Source organism: Notolepis coatsorum (assembly GCF_963971535.1).
Source record: "Notolepis coatsorum genome assembly, chromosome: 2".
Classification (NCBI taxonomy): domain Eukaryota; kingdom Metazoa; phylum Chordata; class Actinopteri; order Aulopiformes; family Paralepididae; genus Notolepis; species Notolepis coatsorum.
In genome coordinates this window covers 120,754,690-120,760,689 of record NC_140166.1, presented here as the reverse complement: position 1 = coordinate 120,760,689, position 6,000 = coordinate 120,754,690, and positions in this window count along the sequence as shown.

The following is a 6,000-nucleotide window of genomic DNA, read 5'->3' as shown; positions in this document are numbered from 1 at the left end:
GCATCCAACCAAACTAACACATCCAACTGTGTATTATTGGAATGATTGAGAGAAGTTGCCTCATGTGGAAGCAGCTTGAAGTGCATCCAACCAACTAACACATCCAACTGTGGATTATTGGAATGATTGATTGAAAATTTTATTACCAGATGCAGAATGGGTACAATACAGTACGGCTCAATACACACAATTGTTAAGGGAATGCAGACCTACTTTCCATAGAACTTCATTCTTAGATGCTTCTATATAAAGTAGGTAAAACAAATTAAAAAGTTTTCTTTGCCCTATAGGAAAAAAACGTTTTCTTCGCCCTATTTTTTTATTTATTTCTTTTAGCCTAAACTTAACCAGTTGGAAACCAGGGGTACAGTAATACAATTAGCAATCAACCAATCAATCAATTCAATAGACCATGCTCACTTAAAACAGCGCTGCTTCTCTCTCAGTCTGACTCCCCCGCTGTTGCAGACAGGAGTGTGTGTGTGTGTGTGTGCGTGTGTGTGTGTGTGTGTCACAGTGTGTGTGTGTGTGTGTGTGTGTGTGTGTGTGTGTATGTGTGTGTGTGTGTGTGTGTGTATGTGTATGTGTGTGTGTGTGTGTTTGTGGGTACGCCAGCATCGGACAGTGTGAGAGTGAACGCTGCAGTCAGTGGGAAGGAAGTAGAAATTTAAATCAATCAATTAATCAATCAATCAATCCGCGATTTTTCTTTTGTTCTAGATTGACTCAAGACCCATCAATTACATCATCCAACATTGTTTAAAGGACTAACACATTCCCCTTGACAGAATCGCTTCATATTTAGTCGTTATGGTGCTATCAACATATCCATTTGTTGTCCGCGATCTTGTTTTCTCCCGGAGTGAGCCGGGGAGTGATATGTGATTCGGTTGTGGGCGGGTCCTGAGCCCAGGACCGTGGATTGTTGCCAATAAAGACGTGTAAATGGCCAATCAGAATCGAGAAATTTGCATGCCGTTGTATAATTAAGCATTACATCACGCGCAGGAGTGGTTAGTGACCAATAAACCATGCCTAGGGGTGGTTGTTAGGTCCGAGGCGCAGCCGAGGGTCGTTAGACCCCCCTAGGCATGGTTTATTGGTCACAAATCACGACTGCAAGTGGTGTAAAGCTTTTATACAACTGCCAGATTCATCCAACCTTATTTCTATACAATAAACACACATTAATCGAAGATTTATTGAAAAAACCATCCGCCAGAAAAAGTAGTTCCCACAACTACAAAAAAGACAAGTTGCCTCCATGTGGAAGCAGCTTGAAATGCATCCAACCAAACTAACACATCCAACTGTGTATTATTGGAATGATTGAGAGAAGTTGCCTCATGTGGAAGCAGCTTGAAGTGCATCCAACCAACTAACACATCCAACTGTGTATTATTGGAATGATTGATTGAAAATTTTATTACCAGATGCAGAATGGGTACAATACAGTACACACAATTGTTAAGGGAATGCAGACCTACTTTCCATAGAACTTCATTCTTAGATGCTTCTATATAAAGTAGGTAAAACAAATTAAAACGTTTTCTTTGCCCTATAGGAAAAAAACGTTTTCTTCGCCCTATTTTTTTATTTATTTCTTTTAGCCTAAACTTAACCAGTTGGAAACCAGGGGTACAGTAATAAAATTAGCAATCAACCAATCAATCAATTCAATAGACCATGCTCACTTAAAACAGCGCTGCTTCTCTCTCAGTCTGACTCCCCCGCTGTTGCAGACAGGAGTGTGTGTGTGTGTGTGTGTGTGTGTGTGCGTGTGTGTGTGTGTGTGTGTGTGTGTCACAGTGTGTGTGTGTGTGTGCGTGCGTGTGTGTGTGTATGTGTGTGTGTGTGTGTGTGTGTGTGTGTGTGTGTGTGTGTGTGTGTGTGTGTATGTTTGTGTGTGTGTTTGTGGGTACGCCAGCGTCGGACAGTGTGAGAGAGAACGCTGCAGTCAGTAGAAAGTAGGAAGGAAGAAATTTAAATCAATCAATTAATCAATCAATCAATCCGCGATTTTTCTTTTGTTCTAGATTGACTCAAGACCCATCAATTACATCATCCAACATTGTTTAAAGGACTAACACATTCCCCTTGACAGAATCGCTTCATATTTAGTCGTTATGGTGCTTTCAACATAACCATTTGTTGTCCGCGATCTTGTTTTCTCCCGGAGTGAGCCGGGGAGTGATATGTGATTCGGTTGTGGGCGGGTCCTGAGCCCAGGACCGTGGATTGTTGCCAATAAAGACGTGTAAATGGCCAATCAGAATCGAGAAATTTGCATGCCGTTGTATAAATATAGTTACATCAGTGTTTTAAAGTGCATATCATTAATGTGAATGCCAAATAAATGTCCCATTATACTATATTAGTATTGCACTGCAGTTTACTGCTTTATTGGACTCTGTAAATGTAAATCTACATTTCATTGTAATGACAATGTTTAATTAAATGTCCATTAATGGAACTCTTGACCTTTCTGCATGAGAAGAAGCTGACAGAAATTGACCCCAAGATGTGGGTTGGTATGATAATCTCTGTGGCTCTTCCTGTTACAGTGGCTGCTGCAAGAAGCTTCTCTAAGCTAAAGCTCACCAAAATTTACCTGAGATCTACTATGGTGCAAGAAAGTCTCAGTGGACTTTCCATCATAAGCATACATCATGTGGTTGTCAAAACAGTTGTCTTATGATGACGTCATAGATGACTTTGCTGCAAGAAAGGTTAGTAAAGTGAGTTTGATGAGGGGGCTTCTAAGTATGTTACAAGTTGAAGCCTTGTGCTTGTGTGCCTTTTGTGTTTGTGTGCAGTACAGTACAGTAATAATTTCTTTCTTTATTTTACTTTATTTAAGTTCATTGTAATTATATTTGACCTTACTTTATTTGTGGCAGTAGGCTACTGGTTGATTTTGTGGGTTAATTTCAATAAAAGAAAAATGTAAAAACAAAAGGGTGAGTGCATATTATTGGTAGTGAATAAACTGTGATGCAAGGGGGCGCCAGATAAAATCCTGCCTAGGGCAGCCAATTGGTCAGAGCCGGCCATGGGTAGAGCAGTCATCTGGTAATCAGAAGGACCCCAGTTCGGTTGCCTCAGTCGTCGGTGTGTGAGTGAATGGGTGAATGGGTGAATGTGAGGCATAACTTGTTGGATAAAAGTGCTAAATGCAGTCCATTTACTAACAGGTCCACTTTTAAAGCCAGAGCGAGGATAACGGTACCATATGAACCTAGAGACCTGAGGAACTTGTAGATACTAGTCCATGGCCGCCTAGTTATAGTTGAAAGTGGGGGTGCATACTTTTTTTTTTTTTTATATTTTTTTTTTATATTTTTTAAATTTTTTTTAAATTTTCTTTTGGCAGGCAAGGGGTGGTTTGGAGGGGGTCCGTCACGACCCCCTCCACGGCAGATATTTTTTTCATTTAATGAACCTGTACATGCAATTTCCTGCAATATAGAGCCTTCAATCTTGACCAATAAAGCTGCTCTTTTCACTATAAAACTCAGTTTATATTGCAGTATGATAGCCAATTACTATAATAATAATAATAATATATTAATATATATATATATATATATATATATATATATATATATATATATATATATATATATATATATATATATATATATATATATATATATATATATATATATATATATATATATATATATATACTGTATATATACTGTATATTGATTTTTCGCTCTTTTATTTTTATTAAATCAATCTCCTTTCAAATAGGCCAAGTTTTTAATAAGAAAGAGAGAAAAAATACCAACAAGGAACAATAACAGGGTCTGCTGTAAATATAGCCTATTTTGTGTCTTAATTTGTTATGTTATCCTACACTTTAAGCTGTCTGATAGTTCCATTACCTGTAACTCTTGGGTCTCTTTCTCTCCTTCTCTGCCTCCTCCCTGAGTCTGCACAGTCACCATATCATTCTACATTAAGGAGAGCAATACACTTATGAATACACTGAACATCATTATGAAACATTTCTATTGCACCCTTACTTACAATTCATTATGAATTGAAAATGGGGAACCATGATGTAAACAAGACGAAAGTCTTTCTCTGGTCTGCATCCCCTTAACAATTGTGTGTATTGAGCTGTACTGTACTGTACCCATTCTGCAATCTGTTATTGATTGATTAAAAATGTTATTAACATATTGCAGAATGGGTACAATATAGTACGGCTCAATACACACAATTGTTAAGGGGATGCAGACCAGAGAAAGACTTTTGTTTTGTTTACATCAGGGTCCCCTTATTGCATTATTATTATTATTATAAAAAAAAGTAAAAAAAAAAGTAAAAAAAAAAGATTTTTTTTTTGGGGGGCCCTCATCACTAAAGGCCCACGGGCCGCGGCCGTCGTTAATCCGGCCCTGCTCGTCTGCCATAGCGAACGTTAAAATTTGCAAACGAAGTCAACGTTATCCAGCTGACGACACCACATATCTAGATATATGACAACGTTAGCTAGCGGCTAGCACTAAAGCTAACGCCAACCAGAGGGAAACTTTGTTATTATTATTATTATTATTATTGGTATGACCAGATGGCATTTCGGGACGTGAAACACTTTTATTGTATTGCGTGGTAGAACTTCTACCACTCAATAGAAGACATGTCTAACATAAATAATCTTAACAATCATAAACAACTTACTGGAAAATCCTGCCTGCCACCAAATGACACACTTCTGTGGCCTTTATTTACACTCAGCCTACCTGCAGCGCCAGCGCCGTGCGCCGTCTGCTCTGCTGGGGGTGGGAGAGGCACTGGATCAAACCATATGGGGGAGCAGGGGGGGGTGTCGCAATCTTTGGAAACTTAAAAACTTGCTATTAAGTGTCATTGCGTATTATTAATTTGATTGAAATTACGTAGTTATGGTTAGAAATATATATTGGGGGGGGATATATCAAATTTTTCATATGATCGAAAAGTGGTGGAGCAAGAGCATAGCTTTGCTCCCCCAAGTTCAATAGTCGGAGAGCATTTGCTCCGAGTGCTCTTATGGCCAGGCGTCTATGGATACTACTACCCATGTCATGCTAGCTGACCTGGGGCTAAATGTTGTTCCAACGTTACACACAATTTTGCGGTGATGGATTGGTAATGCCCGTTTTCAACAGTGACATTTCACCTCTGGACGCCAATGGGCTCAATGTAACCATAAGTGTCTCACCTTTACTGTACATCCATGTTCAATTTAGCCTAGCCATATTGTTTAGGGTCAAAACCATGCAGTTCTTTGCATGCAGTACAACTAGGTTATTTACACTTTTTAAAATGTATTTATTCATATTTGTAAATATGTATATATCCTTTATTTGTCTGTATACTGTGGTTCCTAAACAATCTTCAAATTGTCTAAAATGGGTATGCCGTGAGACTTGTGGATTCAAAGAGCCCAATGCATTCACGCGTGATGATGAGAGTACATTACTCACAGTGGCTCTTAGCAATGTGAGTGACATCATGTTTTGAAGCTGGACCTTGCTATATACAATAATCTATTGTGCCCTCGAGATTAAGCACAGTGCCATACAATTTTACAATTGTCAATGGGGTGGAGGGGGTTTCGGAGCCATAACAAAAAAGTGCCATACACTCGTCGAAAAGGAGGGAGGGAGGAGGGAGACTAATGGTGTCGCCCCAAAACGCGCTGCAGGAATCTGTTATGTATAACTGAGCATGGGAATGTCTCCTTATGTCCCAAGCCCTGACAGACTCTTACCTTTCAACATTTGAATAGGTGCAATTCAGCAACACAATGTTTATTACAGACTCACTGAAAGAAAGATACAGAAGGACCCAGGCTCATTGAGACATATCACTACTACTGTTGGCATGTGACCCAGGCTCATTGAAACATATCACAAACATAATTACTACTGTATCATGTGACCCATAAACACATCACAAACATGTTACTACTGTTAGCATGTGACCCAGGCTCATTGAAACATA